General features: G+C 49.0%; 1 long non-coding RNA gene across 1 annotated transcript in view; it reads right to left on the bottom strand.

Moving 5' to 3' along the window:
- LOC139595742 (uncharacterized) overlaps positions 1–17,147 on the bottom strand; it is a 66,393-nt gene extending 49,246 nt beyond the window's left edge. The window contains exon 1 of the long non-coding RNA XR_011681110.1: positions 16,798–17,147. This is a non-coding gene — a long non-coding RNA (uncharacterized lncRNA). The remainder of the gene's footprint in view (positions 1–16,797) is intronic.
- Between the last annotated feature and the right edge of the window lie 4,564 nt (positions 17,148–21,711).

The raw sequence follows: 21,711 nt of genomic DNA, 5'->3' as shown, positions 1-21,711 counted from the left end.
GAATCAGGAATGGGAAAGGAAGGGTTGGGTTTCTCAGTGCAAGGGAAATTTGATCCGCTCAGAACCATCACCAGAATGGAGGTTAAGTGCTCTTTAATTATAAAAATATACTACAAGTGTTTTTATAATATAACAGAATGAGCAACTGGAAATTGGAGGGAATGAAGGGAAATCTGTACCTGGTTTAAGGGGCCCTAAATGCATCCCAGGCTGGGAGAGGACAGGTCAGGAGATTCACAGCAAAGGGGAGGGGGTTTTGCTGCAGGCTCCCACTCACCTCCCGTGGTTACACAATGAATTCCAATATTAAAGAGCAATTCCATGGGTGCTAAGGAAATGGGCTCACTTTCACATTTCTCCTGATTTTCCCTCCCTTTGAACACCCAGAAATAAATGAGTAGAAATACCCTTTATCCTTTTAGCCCATTCCTCAGGGGTTTGGCACTGCTGGAAAACCTCTCTGGGAATCAGTTCCTGACCAAAAAGTGTTTGTCCATCAAAAACCTCCTCATATCCAGATCTGCTCTGGATGGAGAGCAAACAGTTCTCCTCTGATGAGAGAGCTGAACCAGCATCATTAAACTGTCAGGAGAAATCCTCTGTGCTAATAAATACATTGCAATGCAAAGCTCTGGGCTGCAAATTAACAGGTACCTGATGGCCAAGGGGACACGAGGCAGTGGGACAGAGTCAAGGTCCCAAAGCTGCTTTCCAGGGGACCTCATGCTGGAATAAACCTGCAGTGGGCAGGAAGAATGCAGCACATACAGAAAATCATGGAATGGTTTGGGATGGGAGGCACTAAAAGCTCATTTGATTCCAGCCCTGCTGCGGCAGGGACACCTCCCACTGTCCCAGGCTGCCCCAGTTCTGTCCAGCCTGGCCTTGGGCACTGCCAGGGATGCAGGGGCAGCCCCAGCTGCTCTGGGCACCTGTGCCAGGCCTGCCCACCCTCACAGGGAGGAATTTTTTCCTAAAGTCTCACCTAAACCTGAAGCCATTCCCTTGTCTTGTCCCTCCATCTCTTACCCAAAGTCCCTCTCCAGCTCTCCAAGAGCCCCTTTAGGCACTGGAAATGGCTCTAAGGTCTCCCCAGAGCCTTTGCCTTTTGAAAATTATTATTATTATTATTATTATTATTATTATTATTGCTGTGAGAAAATAAAAACCAGCCCAGCTCTGAGCCTTGGCATGGCCTGGGAAGGAATTTTCAGGGCATTACACAGAGCCAGCTCCTCACAGAGGCAGGAGGGCTGATGGGCTGCATTCTGCTCTCCAAGCTCATTGCCTATTAAAAAACTGGATTATTTTTTTTTTTTTTGTAATTTCTGACTAAGCCTAGAAACACAGAATCTCCAGCATGGAACAATAATAGCTTTGACTCTGCCTTTATATAGGTCAGGTTGGGAGGCAGGCACGCTCCCCTCCGTACGGCAGGAGAAAATAGCACTTTCTGACACACTGCAACAACTTCAGAGGGCAGGAACAGCAGAACACCCCCCTCCCCGCTCCCACCAGCCTGAGGCAGCGATCCCAGAGCAGCTGTCAGAGGGAAACCCCATTTCTGGAGAGCAGCACTTCTCCCTTGTGCTATTTCTGGAGGCAAGCACCTCGGGAAGGCGGCTCTGTGCAGCACAGCCAAGGCAGCAGTGAGCTCAGGAGCCCTCAGAGCTGCACTGAGCCCCTGCTCCTTCCCCTGCAGCACTCAGGGCACCAGAGCTCCCTGGGCAGGGTGTGTGATGGGAGCTCTGCCCTGGGAACCCCAGGAGAACACATGAGCATCCCCACACAGGGCTGGGCACACTCACACACACACACCCCAGTGCCCTGCTGGGGCAGGGATCCCACCCACACACTGCTCACTGCACCTTTCCACGGCCTGCTGTCTGCCAGGCTGTTTAAATGCCTTTAAAGGGACCTTCTGGTAAGTGCAGAAACCAAGCTGGAACTTGTGCAGGAGCTGAGACCAAGCTGGAACTTGTGCAGGAGCTCTGCTGCCCACGGGCAGGAGGTGCTGCAGGGGTCTGTGATGGGGGTGCTCTGCACTGGGAACCCCAGGATAACACATGAGCATCCCCCCCTGACCCCCACACAGGGCTGGGCACACTCACACACTCCCAGTGTCACCATGATATTTTCTGAAAAATCCTCTTTGCCCAGGATTTCTTCTCCTGGGAAGCTGAGAGGCCTCAGAAAAGAATGAAAACAATCATTATCTGATTGCTTGGGAATGTGGTCTGGAGATCCTTTACCAGCAGGTGCATCTTTGATTGGTTCCATGTGAATTGTTTTTAATTAATGACCAATCCCAGCCAGCTGGGTCAGACTCTCTGAGTCAGTCACAAGCTTTCATTATCCATTCTTGTTTAAGCTTCTGATGTCTCCTTTCTCTTTCTTTAATATAGTTGTAGTATACAATTTGTATAATATATAATATCATAAAATAATAAATCAGCCTTCTGAGCACTTGGAGTCAAATTCTCATCTCTCACCTCATCCTGGGGACCCTCACAAACCCCACAGCCCAGTGCCCTGCTGGGGCAGGGATCCCACTCACACACTGTTCACTGCAATTTTAAATGTCCTTCTCTTTCTGCCAAGCTGTTTAAATTCCTTTAAAGGGACCTTCTGATAGGTGCAGACACCAAGCCTGATGTGCTCAGCTTCCAGTGCCAGCAGGGAAAGCTGTTACAGGCCTCTCCACACTCAGACATGCCTTGAGTTTAGATGAACACAACTTCTCCTTCACTTGGTAAAGCCTGGATGAGATCATGAAACCAAGACTCAGAACTAAAGCAAATTTCCCCCAAAATGTTCCAAAACCCAGCACAGCAGGCATGTGTGTGACGTGGTCACAGGGGTCTGAGGATGAGGGAAGGGATGAGGATCTGACTCCATGTTTCAGAAGGTTTATTATTTTATGATATATATTATATTAAAACTATACTAAAAGAATAGAAGAAAGGATTTCATTAGAAGGCTGGCTAAGAATAGCAAAAGAAAGAATGATAACAAAGGCTTGTGTCTCAGACAGAAAGTCTGAGCCAGCTGGGCTGTGATTGGCCATTAATTAGAAACAATTAACATGGGCCAATCCCAGATGCACCTGTTGCATCCCACAGCAGCAGATAACCACTGTTTACATTTTGTTCCTGAGGCCTCTCAGCTTCTCAGGAGAAAAAAATCCTAAAAAAAAGATTTTTCATAAAAGATGTCTGTGACACGTGTTCCCAGCACAGAGCTGCAGTCACCAGAATGACACTTCTGGATGCATTAAAACTGAATATAACATTGTGCCCTTGGTGCAACAACAGGATAGAGGAGAGGATCTCATGCCAAAAATATGAGGATAGTTTCAGCAGAATAACCACAAGAATGTAGAAGTAGTAACAGAATAACCATAAGAATATAGAAGTAGGCGTGGTTGACCGATAAGTAATTAAGCAATAATGAGCTCAGCTTTGCAATATGTATGAGCTTCATTAACACCAATATAAATATGTGTGAGCTATCAATAAACTTTGAGACTTGCTGATCACTCATATTGAGTGCTGCATTTCTTCTGCCAATCCAACAGCCCTGCTCCAGCTCCAGGGACATCTGTCCCTGTCCCCAGGTCACATCCAAGGGATTTCAGGGCATGGGAACTCACATTGCCCAGACCAACCCATGTCTGCTGCTGGACATAGGCAAGGAGGAACACAAAACTCAATGATAATGCAGCTTTTGGGGCTGCAGCTGTGAGCATTCCCTGAGTGCTCCCCCCTAGCCAGGGCTGTGGGTCAGAGGAGATTCCTCTGCTCCCAGCTCAGCACTGCTGAGAAGGGATCTGGTTCCACATCCTGGGAGAATATCAATAACTGTCCTTCACCAAAAAGAAAAGGGTGAATGATCACTCTTTGCCTGACGCCTGCATGATGAATTTGTGACCCAAAAGCCCTTTGAGAAGAAGGATTGGCCTCAAGTGGGCCATTAATATCAGAGCATTGCAGCTGTGTCAGATGTTACAATATTTAAATGAATAGAATATCACTTCTTCTACTTAACCAAAATGATTCTGTACACACAGAGCATGGATGGGGCTGCACAGAAATTCTCCATGTGGGGACAGCCCAGCCAGGCACGGCACAACCCCTCTGCTCCCCAGGGCAGGGGGGCAGAGAGCACAGAACAGGCACCTGCAGCACAGGGCTTTCATCTAACATCCCACTTGGGAGCTGAAAGTCCCTTCAAGGAGCTATTAAACCAGAAAATTGTAATGATCTGACAGCGTTCCAGCACAATAGCCCTTCATTTGCATGAAATCCTTGGTAATAATGTTCTTACTCCCAGCATATCAATGCACAGGTGCCTCTAAAGTTCTGCATGGCAGCACAAGTTTGATAACTCTGGGTTATCTACAGCTCCTTGACATGCACTGGAGGGAGGGCTGGGAGCTCCCTGGGTGTCTGGAGCACATTATTGATAGCACAACAATTCAGAAGCTGCAAGGAGCACAGCAGATTCCCTGGAGCTATTTTTAATGTCTTGCCAGGCATCCCCCTCGGTGCCAGCAGAAAGATAAACTTGCTTTACCCACGAGCAGCAGCGGAATCCCAGCGACCTTCAGTGCTCCAAGCCTTACCTGAGTGCACCAGCAGCTCCCTGCCCCTGCACAGGCAGCACCCAGCACCCCCAGGCAGGACAGAGGGCTCCAGGGTGCCCCTCAAATGCATCAGCATTGCCAGAGCCAGCAAACAGCAAAGCCAAGCCCCTCCCAGGCCCAGCTAAACCTGAGGATGAGGAAATAAATAAATATTGTCTGAGGTTCTGCCCCAGCTGGGTGCCTGCCCTGCCCAGCAGCTCCATTGTTATTTCTCTCAGCCATGGCTCAATCCCAGCCAGGTGAGAGAAATAAAGAATCCACCCAGCCCTCAGATCTTTTGGGCTAAAAAATAACCCAACCCAGATTTCAGTCAGAGCCCCTGGGAGGAACCTCCCAGACAGCATCAATGCTGTGCCACAGGAGCAGCTTCACAAATACATCCAAACACACCAAGGGTTATTGTAATCTAAAGATCAGCTGGGAAGAGCCAGGAACAAGTGAATTTTCACAGACACACGGCCACTGACACCCCCTGGGGATCCTGAGTCCCTCAGGGATGGCACTGCCACGTCCTTGCTGCTCCTGGGCTGCTCCCTGTGCATCCCAAGGAGGGACAGGGGCAGGGAGGGGATGCTGAGGGATGCTCACCCTGCAGAGCAGCTCACAGAGTGCCAGGCACATCCCAGAAGCAAATCCAGGATCCTTTTTGCTGTGGTGCCAGTGGGACAATGCCCAAACAGTGTTTGGGGACAGAAATGGAGTGTGCAAAGTCACCATGGGCACATGTGCCCTGTGCAGTGTAGGGAGCCCTGGGTGACCCAGAGAGGGGCTCTGGGGGCAGGTCTGGCTCTCCAGGAGCACAAACTCTGGGCCAGGCTTCAGCAACCAGCTGGGCTCTCATGCCATGAGATCCTGATTCCAGTGCATTGCACACAGTCCCTGAAATCCTGATTCCAGTGCATTCATCACAATCCATGAGATCTTGATTCCAGTGCACTCCACACATGCCATGAAATCCTGATTCCAGTGCACTCCACACATGCCATGAGATCCTGATTCCAGTGCACTCCACACAATCCCTGAGATCCTGATTCCAGTGCATTCCACACATGCCATGAGATCCTGATTCCAGTGCATTGCACACAATCCATGAGATCCTGATTCCAGTGCATTCATCACAATCCCTGAAATCCTGATTCCAGTGCATTCCACACAATCCATGAGATCCTGATTCCAGTGCATTCATCACAATCCATGAGATCCTGATTCCAGTGCATTCATCACAATCCCTGAAATCCTGATTCCAGTGCATTCCACACATGCCATGAGATCCTGATTCCAGTGCATTGCACACAATCCCTGAGATCCTGATTCCAGTGCATTCCACACAATCCCTGAGATCCTGATTCCAGTGCATTGCACACACCCCCTCCCCTCAGCAGCCCCTTCCCCTGGCTGGGATGTGCTCAGAGTGACCCTGGGGACTGCAGGCAGCTCCTGGGGGATGTGCACATCCTTGGTGCTCTCCCTCCTGATGTGATGGGGAGGTGCCCAATGACACCTTACAGGAACCCTGCCTGGAAACTCAGGAGTGTCACATATCCCATCCTGAACTGCACAGAGCTGTGAGCCTTCATTTATTCTCTCAGAAGGAGGGGGTTCCTCATGGCCTGGTGATTTTTAAATCCTGTTGTTTACAGGGCAGAGTATCAGAGATATTTTGCTGCTCTCCAATATTATTAACCACAGTAATTGACCACCCCATAAAGGCCAGTGGTGTAAAATACACAACTTCCCAAGATGTTCCCCTTTGGAGCAGAACTCAGGATGTGAACTCAGCTCTGCTCCACCACTGCCAGTGGAGTGCAGGCTTTAATTAAGGGCATCATTGGTGAAAGGCAGGATGCAAAATAACCTTGAGCAAATGTCCCAGTCCTTGGGCAGGCTGGGATGTCCTGCTGGGGAGGGGACCAAGGCACTGCCTGAAGAGTCATTGGAGTGAGAGTTTTAGAGGCCAAAATAAGAATAGATGAGAAGTTCTTCTGGATTAGCCCAGTGGCCCACTGTGACCATGGTCACAAGGGTTTTCAGGATGAAGAAGAGACGAGAATGTTGACTCCATGATCAGAAGGCTTGATTTATTTTTTTATTATATATGTTGCATTAAGACTATACTAAAAAGAAATAGAAAGGAAAAGGTTTCTTCAGAAGCTTCTAAATCCCTCCAGGAATGGGGACTCTGCCACTTCCTGACAGACAAACCAACCTCAAGATCATTAAAATAATTCACCTCCCACCCCCCCCCCAAAAAAAAAAAAAGGGAGAGAATTTTTCTCTGAATCAACCCAGACTGGCTTGGGATAAAACAAATGAATGAAAGTTAGAGCTTGCTGGGTAAAAAATCCCATTTAATTTAAAAGATGCTTTCAAAGTGTGACCCCCGGAGCCACCCTGGCTGTGCCTCAGCCCAGGCACTGCCCCTGTCGTGGCTTTTCGTGGCTGGTTCCACGTGAAAGGGAGTGGATGTGCCATGGTGGATATTCCTGAGGACACAGATATTCAAGGGAAAACTGTAAAAATGAATTATAACTCAGCAAAGAGACCCAGGGTCAAGGAAGCAACACAAGAATGCAATAAAATAGAGCGGGAATTAAATTACTGCAAGCAATTTCTACATCTCAAGAGCTGATGTAATGACAAAATCATAGGCATGCAGCAGTATTACACAGAAGTTAAGACTGATAATACATCTTCATCTTTAATTTCTCTTAGATTTACTCATCTAAATGAGCAAACGCTTGGAATTTGGCCCAGACCAGGATCCCAAGCCAAGAAAACCTCAGGCTCTGGAGCTCAGTGGCTCTCAGCTGTGCATTTTGCATCCTGCAGGAGACGGGATGGAGGTTGAGAAAGATGAGAAACCCTCCCCAAAAATTCCTTCCAGGCTTCATTCTCAGTCCTCTTCCACTCCTTCCTTGTTCTCCTCTTGCCCATTTCCCACTCCCAAGGGCCTCTCCTGGGAGGAGTCGCCCCTGAGGATGAGGAGCCCTGGGGAGGGGGCAGAGGGATGGTCCTGGTGGGGATTTTAGGGCTGGTTATCACCCAGCCAGGCCTCCAGGCCTTGGGATGCCTTCCAGGAGGAGAAAAGTTGCAGGGTGAACCCTAGAGAGAAAACAGACTTCAAATTAGGTTTGGGGTTTCAAGAAGAAGGAGTGGATGAGCTTGTTTTATTGGGTAATATCTGAAAGCCTGCAGGGCTGGAGGGCTAAAATATGTGCTGCTCCTTTCCTTGACAAATGGTTCATATTTCCTTCAGAGTTGAGTTTCTGCCAACAGTTCCTGTACCACAGGGTTAAACTTCAAAACACAGAGCAGGAAAAAATGGTTTTTGGTGGTTCCTTGAAGACCTATAAAACACAGGCCAAAATCCACCCATGAATCAAGTTCTTGAGCACTTTGTTCCTCTGAAAATTCATCCAATATCTGCACCAACCTGGGCTTGAGCACAGCCAAGGGAGCCATTGCTATCATTTGATAACTAATGATAAGCCTTTTATCCCAGCAGGGATTGAGAGGATCAGGAGTGAAATGGGTTCTGAGGATGCTGATTTGAACCCTAACCTGACAGCTGACCCCAGAGCTGAGGAGAGCCTGGTGATTTACAGCTCACAGCACTCAGGATGAGCCTTTTGTCTTTGGAGGGACAGGGATTCATTTTAACTGCAGGGCTCTGTGGTGTCAGCCCTGGAAATGGTTCCTAAACCTGGAGCTGTGATGGTCACAGTGTCCCTTGGAGCCACCCTGGAGGTGATACAGCCCATGGGACATCAGCCCTCGTTCTGCATGGCTCAATCCACACCCAGCCTCTCCAAAGGGCAGATCCCAGCCAGCAGAGGTGGCCCTGGTCCTTGAGGTGTCCCCCAGGACCCCTGGCAGCTCCAGGGCCCCCATTTCCATCCCCTCCTGTCCCCTGCCCTGTCCCCTGCCCAGTGAGCCCCGTGTGTCACACACTGGCCCAGCCCTTCCTCTCTGGGGCTCCCCAGGCTCCCTCAGCCCAGTTTGGGGTCCCCAGGTCCCCATTTTGAACCCAAAGCTGTGATTCCCTGGCCCACAGCCACTGCTCCCTCTGCAGACATCCCCAGATTAACCCCTGTGACCCCAGCACGGAGCATCGCCCACCTGAGGGTGATTGTCCCTAAATGCACCCAAATTCACAGAGAACTCTTCAGCAAATGCCTTCCCTGCCTCTGTGGTATTTTTATAACCTGCATCTCAAGTGCCTTTCTAGTGCATCCTGCCATATAGAATGAAGGAACACCAGACATGGATATAACACTGCAACAGATGCTCCTACCACCCAAATGAATAATTTCAACATTAATTCAAAACTCTTTAGAGCAGTCAGGATGCCAGCATGCAGAGGATTATCAGCCAAGGGAAGAGAAATTTAATGTATGCAGGTAAAGGCAAATTTGGTTTTCATCAGCACCACATGAACTGAGCTCCTATAGGTCAAACTTACAGCAGGTGTTTCTTACACGAAGAAAGGTGGAGGTTTTATCTCCACTTCAATATCCAAAGCTAATTCCTGTAAATGCCATTAGTTTTGGTGCCCTAACCAAATTAATCCCAGTTCACATTCAGCAATCAAACCTTTTCAATCAGATGCTGGGAGCTAAAGAGGTAATCAAGTGCCTTAAGTGGCTCGACTGGGGTTTGGAGCCACGGGGGATGGAGCCCTGCTGGAGCCAGCCTGGTACCTGACAGAGGAGCTCCCTGGCTGCTCCCAAAATCCCTCACCAAGACCTCTGGGGAGCCCAGGAGTGATCCCCTTCCAGCAGGCAGCTTCTGCCTCACCCAGCCTTCCCAGCAGATTATCACACCCAGATTTCTCTGAAGCCATCTCCTTTCCATTCTCCAGATCAGATAAAAAAGGATGTGCTGCTTCCAGAGGATGCAAATTTCCCTCTCCTTATCACCCTTCCCCAGCCAAGTACAAAACTCTCATTAACTGCCCATTATCCCAACACAAAGTCAGAGGAAGAATCCCTGCCAGGTGCTTCAATGGGCTCGTGTTAGATGCAGGGAGAAAGGATTCATTAACCCAAAAGGAGGGATTTGGGTTTTATCCTGGTGTTTTGGCCGAAGGCACAGCCCTTCCACTGCCATCCCAGCTGCTTCCCCTCAATTCCAGACAAGTTTCTCCATTCCCAGTAATCTGTGGAGTGACCCAAGCTGGGGGAAGAGTGTGAGGCACAAGGACACTCCCTGCCCTTGGTGTTTGGTGGGGATCAGAATTGCAAAAGTGCTTTTGGTTATTGGCTGCTGTCAATCAATGACAGCCCCAATTATAACAACAGCAAAGGGAGCACGTGGCCACCAATAAATTTACAAGGATTGATTTTCACATACCAGCACAGCAATAATGCAGACTCCCATTCAAGGAGCCCTTATTAACCAGGCAGGCTATGCAGCAGTAAAACACAAAATTGCACTGAACAGGAATGTAATCCCCACGGACCTTCTCCTTCCCCACTACATTTTAGTTCAACATCGATTTTTTATGTTGAACAAACACATCATGAGGCTGAAATGAGATAGGTGGATTCATCTTGAGCCTTTTTCTGCTAAAAAAAAAAAAAAATGTCTAGGAACAAGGTGAGAGAGCCCTGTAATTACTGCTCCAGGATTCATTTCATTCATTTGCAATGCAGCTCCCTCCTGACCTTCCTGCAGACACACCACAGTACCAGCCTGGCTTACTCCACCTCCACTGGGGCAGCAAGTTTCAGGGCACTGGAGTGAACTGGAACTTGAGAACCTGAGTTTTTATTGCTGCTGTTACCTGGTTTTGCTCAGTATCCCTTGGCTCTCATCTTTCCTCACAGCATCACCCCAGGAAACAGCTCTTGGTACAGGGGCAGAGGGAGCTGCAGGAAGGAAAGGGCCTTTGTTTCCACCCACAGAATCCTGGGGAAAAGCTGGAACACCACATTTGGCAGCACTGAGCTGGAGCTCACAGGTCCTGTCAGGGCAGGAGGATGAGCCACCGTGCTGGTCCTCAGTGACAGCAAAATGCACTCGGGTCCCACTCACTGCTCAGCTCCTGCTTGGCTCTCAAACTGCCCAAATATCAGCAATTACTGAGGGGGAGCATGGGGACAGTGAGGCCCAAGGAGTCCCATCCTGCCAGCACTGCAGCTCCAGCTGCTGACATCTCCCAGCAATGATGGCATGAGGCAGGTCCTGTACATCTCCAGCAGTGATTGCAGTGAGGCAGGCCCTGCACATCTCCAGCAATGGCTGCAGTGAGGCAGGTCCTGCACATCTCCAGCAATGGCTGCAGTGAGGCAGGTCCTGCACATCTCCAGCAATGATGGCAGTGAGGCAGGCCCTGCACATCTCCAGCAATGGCTGCAGTGAGGCAGGTCCTGCACATCTCCAGCAATGGCTGCAGTGAGGCAGGTCCTGCACATCTCCCAGCAATGGCTGCAGTGAGGCAGGTCCTGCACATCTCCAGCAATGGCTGCAGTGAGGCAGGTCCTGCACATCTCCAGCAATGATTGCAGTGAGGCAGGTCCTGCACATCTCCAGCAATGATGGCAGTGAGGCAGGTCCTGCATGTCTCCAGCAATGGCTGCAGTGAGGCAGGTCCTGCACATCTCCAGCAATGATTGCAGTGAGGCAGGTCCTGCACATCTCCAGCACTGATGGCTGCAGTGAGGCAGGTCCTGCACATCTCCAGCAATGGCTGCAGTGAGGCAGGTCCTGCACATCTCCAGCAATGATTGCAGTGAGGCAGGTCCTGCACATCTCCAGCAGTGATTGCACTGAGGCAGGCCCTGCACATCTCCAGCAATGATTGCAGTGAGGCAGGTCCTGCACATCTCCAGCAATGGCTGCAGTGAGGCAGGCCCTGCACATCTCCAGCAATGGCTGCAGTGAGGCAGGTCCTGCACATCTCCAGCAATGATGGCAGTGAGGCAGCTCCTGCACATCTCCAGCACTGATGGCAGTGAGGCAGGTCCTGCACATCTCCAGCAGTGATTGCAGTGAGGCAGGCCCTGCACATCTCCAGCAATGATTGCAGTGAGGCAGGTCCTGCACATCTCCAGCAATGGCTGCACTGAGGCAGGTCCTGCACATCTCCAGCAATGATGGCAGTGAGGCAGGCCCTGCACATCTCCAGCAATGATGGCAGTGAGGCAGCTCCTGCACATCTCCAGCAATGGCTGCAGTGAGGCAGGTCCTGCACATCTCCAGCAATGATGGCTGCAGTGAGGCAGGTCCTGCACATCTCCAGCAATGATGGCTGCAGTGAGGCAGGTCCTGCACATATCCAGCAATGATGGCAGTGAGGCAGGTCCTGCACATCTCCAGCAATGATGGCAGTGAGGCAGGCCCTGCACATCTCCCAGCACCAGCTGATTGCCAGAACCCTTGGGACCTGCCTCACTGCATTCTGTTTTATACTCCAGAGGGTGAATTCATCAGGAAAAAGAAAATCAGCAAACTCTGGAAAGCACCAGACATTTCTAACCTGAGTGACAAGCCCTGAGCCCAGTGAAGACTGGAACACAACCAGTGACAAACACAGAGGGGCTGGTGGCCCTGGAGCAGCCTCAGCATCCCTGAAGGGTCATTGTGCTGGATCTGAAGCTGGATGGGTTTCAAACCACGTTTGCCTCATTCTGCAGCTCCAATTACTGCAAATTCTAGAGCAGGAAAAGCCTGGTTACCCCTGCTGCCCAAACCCAGCCCAGCTCACCCAGCCACTGACCCACCGAACCAGGCCACATTGCCAGCACGTGGCTCCTGCTCTCCCAGCACATTCCCACATTCCAAGGCAGGAGTGATCCCCTCCTGCCCCAAACAGCCCCAGCAGAGCCCTTCCTGCAGCCCCTGGGGTGTCTGTGGGCACAGCCAGGACGTTTTGCCCCTCTCAGGACCTGCAGACCTGAGGCAGGCCAGGGATCCATCAGACCTCAGCAGCACAGCATCCCTCTGTAGCAGAGGGAACAGGCTTTATTTTAAGTAGAGCAATCCTTTCTTTTGTCACTGAAGTGGAGTTTTAAAATGTCTCTCTTGTAAATGTGCCAAAAATAAGAGCATAATTTATTCATTTCCTCTATGTGCATTTTGTTCCTGGTTATCTTTCCAACTCCTTGACTGCTGTGAGAAGTTAAAAAAGGGAAGAAAAGGAAAAAAGCACCTCTAAAGGTTAAAACTTTGAGCCAATTTCAGCTTCTACATACATTAGAGCAGTGTATTTTTCATTCATTCCTCCTGGTGACATTTCAAGCTTTGTTACAAATCAATCAGCATTTCCAAAAGCATTTGGAGAAGCAGGAAACTATAGTGGCTACAAATCCTACAACATCTATTATTCTTGCTATTTCACTCGTTTGGATGAAAAACATTTCAAAGGTTGTTTTAAAAGAAGCAAGGATTTGTCTGAAGTTTCAGGACAGACAAAAGACTTCTGTGCCATGGTTCAGCAGCAGAATAAACTTTAGCAATATACACAGAATTCATTTCATCATGAATTTGGTCAAGCATTCAAAAGGATGGAGCCTGGAAGAGAGGGAAGAGATACAAATAAAGCAACTCTGTGTGATGTGGAAATACTGGGAAATAGGCAATCTACCTAAAAGTCATAAAAGACAGATTTAAAATGGAGGTTCTGGAAGCTTCCTTCAGTGTGCTATTTATTACCCACAGCCACAGAATCATGAAAGATGAAAAGGACCTTCAGGGTCATCAAACCCAACCTTCACACCACATCTCAAAGTGCTGCATCCACTTTTTGAGCACTTCCAGTGAGGTGGCTCCAGCCCTGCCCTGTGCAGCCCATTCCAATGCTCAACCACTCTTTCAGGGAAAGAATTTTTTCCTGATATCCAACCTGAACCTCAGAACCAATTCATTCCATTCCAGTGCCCAAGGAAGGAGCAGCTCAGCTGCTGCCAGCAGTGCTGCCAGCCCAGTGTGGTGCAGGGGTGTCCCTGGCAGGGTTCCCTTCCAGCTGGGGTTCCCTTCCCAAGGCCCCAGGAGCAGTGCCAGGTGTCCTGTGGGCTGGGACACGGGGCTGCCCTCAGCTTGGAGGGTATCTCCATGGGCACAGCCTGCCAGGGTCCCATCAGGGACTCATTGCCACTGTTTGGGTGGGAAACCAGAGGGGATCGACCACCAGTGAGGATCAGAGAGGAAACTGTGTCTGGGAGAGGACAAGGAAGAGGAAGAAACCCTCAAACCTGCGCCCTGCCAGCCTGGAAAGCCCTTGCTGCCATCCACCCATCGGGTACCCACTTTGTACCCACTTTGTACCCACTTTGTACCCACTTTGTACCCACTTTGTACCCAGCCAGGCTGAGGCTGGGTGGGCAGAGCAAACCCAGCAGCCCCGGAGAAAAGGAAAACCCTCCCCAAATGACACAGCTCCTGCTTCTGCCCAGCCCGAGGCAAGCAGAAAGAGCTGGAATCCCTCTGTGCCCAGCCTGGCCAGCAGAGCACAGGAGCAGGACAGAGGTGCCACAGGATGGATCAGCTCCAGCTCACAGCCTGGCACTGCTGGTCACCATCCTGCCAGAGGAGGAGGGAACTCTGGGCCTCAGAGTGGCATTATGCTGTGTCTGGGGTCTGGGGAGCACCAGGGATGAGGCTGAGAAGCTCCTTTGCACAAGTGATGAGCAGCTCTTCCTCATCTCCTGTTTGCTGCAGCTTTATCCCCAGCCAGGGTCTCTGTACAAATCCCAATCAGGACAGGGCTGCTGGGAATGTGCCTTGAGCTGTTTGATTTTCCAGCATCAGCCTCATTCCATGGTTCTGACAATGGGAAGGTGCCAGCAGCTCACATCCCAGGCAGCAGACCAAGAACTCAATGTCACAACTCAGTTTAAAAGTTTTCTGACCAATCCCACAAAGCCAAAGCACATTGACAGTGTTTATATCTGTATAGTATATATTCTATATTGACAGCAGTTCCATCCAACCACTGTAAGCACAGGTACCTTTGGTTAAACAATGCTTGATTATTTCAAATACAATACCTGCTTGTGAGCCTTCAAACACAATGCACAGAGCTCCATTATTAAGCTTAGAACTTCCCAATATCTCCCTAGATATCCTTTACTGCAGCTTAGGGAGTTATTCTAGACAAGCATTCATGCACAGACCATTGTTCTATTTGTCCTTGCTTTTCTACTTTTTAGCTAATTTTTCTGCTGACCAATCTCATGGCTGCTGCTTGGCTCTAATCACAGTTCTGCTGTTTCTGCCCTTTGCAGCTTGCCCCAAACCCTCTGATTTTATGAATTCCCACCTGCTTCCCAAGCCAGGCTGGGATGGAGCTGCCCCCAGCCCCAGGGGGAGATGGATGATGAATGTTAAAGTGACACAAGGTCTCGCAGCAGAGCTTTGAGCTGGAAATGCCACTTCTGGGCATTGCTGTACAAGGGCCCCAGCCCCATGGCAGCTCCTTCAGCCACTGCCCTGGGATGGTTCTCAAACACCCACAGACAGATATTGCTGTGGAAATCAAAAAAGTTCTGCTTCCAGCATTCTCTAACCTGTCCAAATGGATGCTCTCCCATCCCAGGCTGTCTCTGCCTCTTATCCAAACTCAGATGAGAAAGAAATTCCACTCTGCACCTCATGACTCAACAGGAGGGGTCTCCCTGACCCTTTTGGCTCTTTAGTCTCTGTGTAAATCACTTTAAATCAATTCTAACTCCATTTTCCTTTGCAGAATCCATCCATGCAGTAATGAATAAGAGTAAAACTAGCCATCAAACTTTGCTCAATCACACTCTGACAAATTTAATCTCCTTCTGCTCATACCTTTGCCTGGGATTTTTTGGGCAACAGGAGTCACTCATCTGTGACACAAGGTATGGGCACAGCTGAAGCAGCTTCACCACCAGCAATGGGCAAAATAATAATAACTCATGGTTAGGAGAAAAGCTAGAAATTTAAAAACTCTGCACAGATGCCTCTAGCAGGTTCCTGCTTGTCTGTACGGTTTCATCAGAGCTATTTCTGTTCCAGGATGTTATATTTGTAATATTTTTTTTATTATGTAGGAAACAGCTCATTTGATCAATTTGCCCTATTTTTCTGTTCATGAATTTAGTGGGAGGTTAATCATTTCCCTGGGTTTACTAGAAATTACCTGCCAGATATAATTGCAGTAAATAAACCTCGCTCTGGAGCTCAGGCTCGTGTGGCTCAGAACAAATGCCTGCAATTACTGCATTTGTGGAGCACGAGCTCAGCAGAGCAGGAACACGGGCAAGGAAATTAGTCTGGGGTCTTAAAAGGCACCTGAGGACTGCAAGTGCAGCTCCCTGGCAGCTGGTCAGCAAATCCCCATGGCTGCTGTGCCAGTGCTGGGCACTGACCTGTGCCTGCTCCCTGCACATCCCCGGCTGCTGGGAGCAGGGATGGGACTCCCAGGCCTCCACAAAGTGCTCAGTGCCCCTTGATCCTTCCCACGTGCAGCAGAGCTCTGATATTTCCCTTGAATTTACTCTTTTCTGTCGTAGCTTGAGCTGCCTCAGCCACTCTGGTCAATCAGGTGCCCCCTCCTGCCTTTGCCACTTGTTGAGAGCCCTGGCTCACACAGACACCTCTGAAAAATGCTCAGGTTATGCTTAAATCCTGCAGGGAGGGCTGGGCAGGGGTTCAGGGCACCCCAAAATCCAAGGAAAAGCTGCATTTGTGCCTCCAGGCTTTGCTGTCCCTCAGGACCCTGAGATCAGCTCTGATGCATGGGGGCAGGAATGGATAATGAGGAATTTTTGCTTATTAAGAAAAAGATTTCTTTTGGAAACGTGCCCCTGCATTTCTCTCAACACTGCACAGTAAAATGCACACACAAGGAAGGCAATTTCCTACAGGTCCCAGTCTGCAATTAAAAAAAAATCCCTTTTAGTGTTATTCCTAATAAATACTGCTTTTAGATGCCGAGCAGAATGACTGGGAAATACTCAGTGTTCTTTATTGACTCCCTAAAGCAAAAGCCTCCCAATCTATCCCCCAGCAAGAGCCATCTCTGAGGTTACAGATCCCTGCACTCCCATTGCAATAATCCCTTTCACATTAAAAAATAATGAGCTTCTTCTCATTTGCAGATTCTTAAAAGCACCGAATGCTGTGGTCACTTGGCAATAGGAGCATCTCATAAATAGTAAATGAAAACAGAGCTCTCTTACCTTCCCCCAGCAGCAGGGCTGAGAGCTGGGCAGTCCCACAGGGAAGAAGGTTCCTTTCAGGAGGCTCTCATTCCGGAATAGCTGAAATTCCTGCCCAGGGAGGCTTCTTGGGGGGAAGGCAGAGGATTCTGCAGGACATTGAAAATGTTTGTTTCACTATTCCCATCTTGATAAACCTCTCTATAAATGCAATTCTTTCTCGTAGTGGAGAAGTGCCAGAGCTCCTGGTAAAACCCAAATCAGTCATTTTTATGGGGAACCTGCACAAATGCCTGTTTCACCAAAAAGGAAATTTGGGAAGCATCTATAGCTAAGCAGAACAGAGCAGCTCACTGAAATGGGTGCCTAAAGGCAGCTGCAACCAGAGAAATGAGATCTATAACACAAGGCTTTGCCAAAAAAATAGACTTCTCTGTTTCCCCCCCCTCTTCCTAATATACTTGTGCACTTTCTTTTGTAATAAAACCTCCCTAGAACAGGCAGTCCCTCATTATGGATGTGTGTGTTGTGCCAAAGCTGTGGTCCAGCAGTGAGGTTACTGCAATAATGTGCTCAGGACATCAAGAATGAACCTTTTCTTTTTTCTTTTTTTTTTTAAATAAATCCATAAGTCTAAAAGGCCTTTAAAATTTTAGTATATATGAAACCAATTCAATTTTATAGGAGCAGGGTGTATAGGAGCTGCTCTTGCAGCCATCTTATCATTCCTCAGCGAGGGATAATGCCCTGTTAAGTTCTAGTAAATGCTTTAAAGAGGGATGATGCCCTGTTAAGTTCTAGTAAATGCTTTAAAATACACAGGAACCTCACTGATATTTTACCATTCTGTTGGGTTTCACCTGGGCCTGTGCTCTGGCATCCCTCATGTACAACCAGGGCCACTGCTGGCTTCCTGGCATGGACTCCCCGGTCAAAAGCAGAGGGGTTTGGGTAGGATTTTGACAGGAACCTGACGTGTGGGTGCTCAGTGACCCTGCTGGGATGGTGGGCAGCCCCCCCAGGCCCAGCACACACAGACAGAGGGTCCTTGCCAGCAGCAGCTGCCACGTGGCATCCCCAGGCAGCTCTGCCCAGCCGCCCCCACGAGCACCAGCAGCGCATGGCCACAGCTCCATCCCACCCATAAAAACCCTTAAAGGTATTTGATGACTCCCAGCATTGGGTGATCAGCCAGGCTTGCATTGGTAACTCCAAATCTCTGGGTTCAGCTCTCAGCCCTGCCACAAACTTCCAAAGTTTGGCAAAATACATTTTCTGCTCTGCTCTCCATAGACCAGGTGCCCAGAGAAGCTGCTCCATCCCTGGCAGGGCCCAAGGGCAGGCTGGGCAGGGCTTGGAGCAGGCTGGGACAGTGGAAGGTGTCCCTGCCATGGCAGGGGATGGAATGGGATGGTTTTTAAGGTCCCTTGTGGCATTCACATTCTCTGGAAAAATCCCTTCAGCCAGGATTCTTCTCCTGGGAAGGCCTCAGAGAAAAAGGAAAACAATGATTATCTGATTTGCTTCTCCTGTGTTTTGCTGCTTTGGAATGTGTTTGGGGATTGTTTAGTGAGTTGTTTTGACTCTTTGGCCAAGCTGTGTTGGGACTATGGAGAGAGTCAGGAGTTTTCATTATTATCTTTTTGGCCTTCTGTAAGTGTCCTTTCTGTATTCTTTAGTATAGTTTAGTTTAGTATTCTTTAATATAATATAGTATCATAAAATAACAAATTTGCCTTCTGAGAACATGGAGTCAGATTCATCATCCCTCCCTGCCATGGGGGCCCCTGTAAATGCCATAGTCCCTCCCAACCCAAACCATTCCATGGCCCAATATCAGCCTCTGCCAGGGATGGGGATGGGGGGCTGCTGAAACACAGCACAACCATCACTGATGGACTGTGAGGTGTCTCTGTCCCCTGGAATAAAACCATAAAAGCCTCAGTAAAAGCTGGAGCAGTGCAGGAGCTGGAGGGGCAGAGGGGGCTCCAAGGGCTCCTCTGCTCCAGGATTCAGCAGCACAGCCCTGCTCTGCAGTCATTCCTGGAGCATTATCTGAACACAGCACATTCCCTTTGATTGTCTGCACCTCATGGAAAAATATCTTTTAAGAATTCCTGCTGCTTTTACAGAATACTTGTATTTATTCAGTAAAATAATTGGGAATCTGCTTGTTGGTTGGGTGCAAAGGCATCTCCTAAGGCCCATGATTTTAAAGTGGGATGAGAGCAGCCCCAGAACCCGTCTGTCTCTCACAGTTTCTACTGTGTCAGGAGCAGCACAAAAATGAACCATTGTTTTAAATTACTATGGCTGAAAGAACCCATATTTTTGTTGTCAAAATCTTAAATTGACTCTGCCACAACACTCCATATGTTCTCTTGCCCTAGATTAAAAGATCAGATAAATTCTAATTTCTCCAGCTGGGGTAGTGTCCCCCCAGCTGCCCTTTTGGAAGAGCCGTGCTCCAGCCTGGGAGCTGCTCTGGCAGAGCTGCCAGGACATCACACAGAGCATGAGCAGGGTGAGAGAGGAAGAGGTGGCTCAAAGGCTTTGTCCTCCATGGTCAATAACACAGGGAAGAGGCTGTGCACATGCTAATTAGCTCCAGTTTGCAGCCTGAGCTGTATAAATAGCAGTTTAATAACCTGGGTGGTGAGATGTGGTGGGAGCAGAGCAGGGGGATGGAGGCAGGGGGTGCAAGGAGCAGCCTGTCCTGCCCCAGTGCTGCCCCATGGGCAAAGCTCAGGCCCTGCTGCTGCCTGGACAATGAAGCCTCTGGTTCCAGCAAGAGCTGAGTTATGCTCAGCATGGCAGGAGAGCCCATCAATCCAATCTCCTCCCTTCCCTGCGAGAGCAGGAGAATCATAAAATCCCAGAATGGTTGGATTGGAAGGACCCCAAATCCCAGCCAGTGCCAGCCCTGCCATGGCAGGGACACCTCCCACTGTCCCAGGTGCTCCCAGCCCCAGTGTCCAGCCTGGCCTTGGGCACTGCCAGGGGTCCAGGTGTCACTGTGATGTTTTATGTGAAATCCCTTCACCAGGATTTCTTCTCCTGGGAAGCTTCAGCTTCTCCATGTTTTGCTCCCCTGGAATGTGATTTGGAGAATTGTTTACCCAGCATGTGAATTGTTTTTAATTAATGGCCAGTCACAGCCAGGCTGTGTCAGACTCTGGTCAGTCATGGGTTTTTATTATTCATTCTTGTCCAGCCTTCTGATGTCTCCTTTCTCTTTCTTTAGTATAGTTTTAGTATAGCATTTTCTTTTAATATAATATCATAAAACAATAAATCAGCCTTCTGAGAACTTGGGGTCAATTCTCATCTCTCACCTCATCCTGGGGACCCTCCCAACAACACCACAACATCCAGGGGCAGCCACAGCTGCTCTGGGCAGCAAGAGAGAAACACTTTTTGACCTTTCTGATTCAACACTCCATAACCCAAAGGCTTGGGGTGCCCCTGAAGCCACCCAAGGCCAAGGAGAGCTGTGGGTGTTGGGCTGAGGCTCAGTCCCAGACAGGAGGGATGAGCTGGAATCACTGAGATTCCCTTTGGGAGGAAACCTGCTGCTGCTGCTGCTCATGGAAATCTCTCACACACAGCTCTGCACTCGCTGCTGAGTGCATCTTCAAACATTCCCTCTCAAAACAGGCGTGTGAGGAAGGGAAAATTCCTACAAAGGAGCAAGGAAAAAGATTCCCACAAAGGAGCAAGGTCCTTCCACGCAAGGAGCACGGCAGGGTCTCGCTGTCACCTGTGCCAGGAGCTCTCCTCCAGCTCTGCCATCCCTCCATCCTCACCCCTGGGTACAAACAGCCTCCCCCAGTGCCCTGCCCAGCCACTCTCAGGGCTCCCTGTGCCCCAGCCCAGGGGATGCAGCTCAGCTGATTGAATCTGTGCTGGGGCCAGGGGGAGGCTGTGATGTGGAGCTCAGGGAAGCAATCATGCACCTGAGCATTTCCAGGTGCCCTCGGGACATCCTGGCTCCATCCTCCTGTCCAAGCAGGCTTGCAGGGTTTATGCAGGGAAAAAACAAAGCAAGGAAAGTAACACAGCAAAGATGTGAGATCAGGTGTTGCACAGCTGAAGTACAGAATTCGGTTTTCTAGCACTCATGTGGTACCTGCTCTTCACAGAAACAATCCAGGTCAACTTTTCTGGGTGATTTTAATTATCATGGAGAATGGTTTGGGTTGGACCTTTCAGATCATCTCATTCCACCCCCCCTGCCATTTTCCTCTGACTAATTAGAAGATTTTTTTCCTCTGACTAATTAGAAGATTATTCATTGGTATCAAAACACCCCATCCAACAAAGTTTGCAATACTCAGCTGAGTATTGATAATTTATTTGTGTTTATGTAGGACACCCAGCAGTAACATTGACATTTCTAATGTGTTTGGAGCATTAGACAAACAGAGGGATTTTTGCCTGCTTAGCATTACACATTATGCATCTGTCCTACACTATGCCAGCTTTCCCTGCTGCTGGATTTTCACAGTGGTAGGAAATAACAGGGATAAAGGGATTAAAAAGCAATGATTTTCAGTAAAGCCTTATAGGACATGTCTGCTATGATCTCAGCTTACTTGTCTTCTCTACACCACTAAAACACTCTCATAGTAGACAGATTTATGGCTTAAATGCAGACAAGTGTGTGAAATAAATATTTTGCTTATAGCTTCCACACCCTTTCAGACATTCCCTGTGATTATAATGGCTTCTGAAGTCTCTTTCCAAGGGGGTGATTTGCAGTTCAGAAGTTAAAATCAGGGCCCTCCTCTGGCCTCGGTGCCAGCTAAAGGTCATGATTGAAGTGTGGTGTTTAGCAATTCCAAATAATTGTATCCAGACTTCAAACACGCCAGGCTTTGTCACAGCTGCCACACAAGGTCAAACTGAATTTCAATTCTGTTTATCTTTGTATTA

The sequence above is a fragment of the Agelaius tricolor genome, unplaced genomic scaffold, assembly GCF_023055355.1.
Source record: "Agelaius tricolor isolate 1412-34295 unplaced genomic scaffold, bAgeTri1.0.p SCAF_14, whole genome shotgun sequence".
NCBI lineage: Eukaryota > Metazoa > Chordata > Aves > Passeriformes > Icteridae > Agelaius > Agelaius tricolor.
The sequence above is the reverse complement of the archived record's forward strand: the minus strand, read 5'-3'. Positions and strand labels throughout refer to the sequence as shown.